We start from the raw sequence: 2,500 nt of genomic DNA, 5'->3' as shown, positions 1-2,500 counted from the left end.
ATTGTTATTATTATTATTATTAATTACTATTTATTATTTATTATTATTTATTATTATTATCATTATCATTTTATCATAATTTTATCATCATTATTATCATCATTATTTTTATCATTATCATTATCATTATTATTATCATCATTATTATCATTATTATTATTATTGTCATTATTATTATTATTATTATCATTATTATTTTCAATCTATTAAGAAGTAAATCAATTCAGTCGGGGATTTGCAGCCAAGTAAATGTCAAAACGATTTTTAAATACCTCTACAGTGGAATAATCGATAACGTAGAACCTCTTACCGATGGACAGAGGCGCCGGAGAATATCCATGTTGTCCAACTACTTTCTGCAAAAAATAAATAGAATTGAATAAATTAATAAGTAAATAATTAGATAAATAGATGATTAAATAAATAAGTCAATAAAAAATAAGGTTAAATGAACAAATAAATGAATAAATGAATGAATGAATACATGAATAAATAAATAAATGAATGAATACACAAGTAAATTGCATGAATTAATAAAATAAATGAATATCAAATAGATAAACAAATAGGTAAATAAATAATCAAATAAACAAATAGGTAGATCATTGATGAAATACTTAAACAGGTAAATAGGTCAATAAAAGAGATAAATCTATCAATATAGATCCCCAGTTATTGAACATGCCAGCTATATAGTGCACAAACTGTAAAACTATGTTAACGATACCGATAAGGTTCATGATAAGAATTAATTATTACAATAACACCAACAACAACAACAATAATAATAAAGATGATTGGTGATGATGGTGATAATGATGATGATGATGATGATGATGATGATGATGATGATGATGATGATGATGATGATGATGATGATGATGATGATGATGATGATATTGATGAAGAGAAAATTTGCTTTAGTACAAAGTTGACAGTCTAATAATTTTGTGCCATGACAAAGAGAAGGATTTTTTCATATAATTATTCAGATTTCTCACATTATATTTAAATGTACAATCTGTAACAGCAGGCCATGACCACCCTAAATTCATGTCATGGCCACCCTAGGTCAAAAACCTTACATGAGCGACAAACGCGTCTGAAAGTGGGGAAGGGAAGGAGAGAGTTCTTAGCCTAAGCGCAAACTGAGACGCAGGCGACACAGGCGACACAGCACAGGGCAAAGTCAAACTTCCTGTTACTGAGCTGAAGTACAGTTTGACCTTCTCTCTCACTAGAAGCATTTCAAGTGAGAGCGAAGTATAAACTGTACTTCAATTCAGATAGAAGAAGTCTGCCTTTGCCCTGAGCTGCTTCGCCTGTGTCGCCTGCGTTGCCTGTGTCGCCTGCGTCGCCTGTGCCGCCTGCGTCGCCTGTGTCACCTGCGTCGCCTGTGTCGCCTGCGTCTCAGTTTGCGTATAGGTTTATACTTTTATTCCACCAACCGCTTCTATTCACTTGTGCGTGACTCTTCCTCTTCGTCAACATCATTACCATTGCCTTGGCCACCACACTCGTTAATCATCCCTAGCTATAACTCGTCTAATTACCGTCATTAAAGTAATCATTACTGTACTCACGACTAGCTGTCGCCCCTAACCTACCCCCACCTAAAGGGATTATCACACTGGGCTATTTTTCCTCCCACATCCTACCTCCAACCTCCAACCTCCAATTGAATAACTAGAATATGACGTCGCTTACAGAAATCTAGAATTCTCTAAGAACATTTCAATAGAATGTCTATCATTCGTACAGGTTTAATCTCTTAGTTCATCATTCAACTCTGCTATATATGACGGAAAGATGATTTGAAATTTGGAGATTTGAGAAATTAAATATCGTAACCGAAGTCATTTCTACTCAAACAAACTCTAAACTGTCGGCGTTGGTGAAGCCCGTGGAAGCACAATGTGATAACACCATATGTGAAACACATCTTCAGTGGTTCACAGCGTCACAGGAATAACTAGCCAACTAACTAGCCAACTAACTAGCCAACTACCTAAAAAAATTGCTCACCAACCAGTTCATTAAGTAACTCGCTAGCTAAATATACAAGTATGTATTGAATAAGTAATAAGTATGTAAATAAGTAAGTAGGTATGTAAGAAGGTAAGTTAGTAAATATCTACCTAACTAGATGATTAAGTAGGTAAACTTGTAATTAACTAGATAGATAACTGACTAACAAGTTCTTCAAATTCTAGCAAAATGCTACAAGGTTCACCAATAAAGAAATTAAGCAATTAGATAACTACTAAACTAACAAACCAAATAACGACTTAACTAAGAAACAAACCAACTACCTAAGCAAGTATGTAAGTAACTAGCTCGCTAGCTAAGTAACTAGATCTTCATAACCTGTCGAAGTGCCACAGGGCTCATTAATAAACAATAAAGATGCGAGAAAACTAAATAACTACTCAACAAAGAGGCTAACTAACAAGTTAACTAACCTAGTATCTAAACAAGGAAGTAATTAGATCTTTACAGT

This window comes from Oratosquilla oratoria, chromosome 29 (genome assembly GCF_046742065.1).
Source record: "Oratosquilla oratoria isolate Oo_2021 chromosome 29, ASM4674206v1, whole genome shotgun sequence".
In the NCBI taxonomy this organism is placed as follows: domain Eukaryota; kingdom Metazoa; phylum Arthropoda; class Malacostraca; order Stomatopoda; family Squillidae; genus Oratosquilla; species Oratosquilla oratoria.
Note: the sequence above shows the minus strand (reverse complement) of the source record.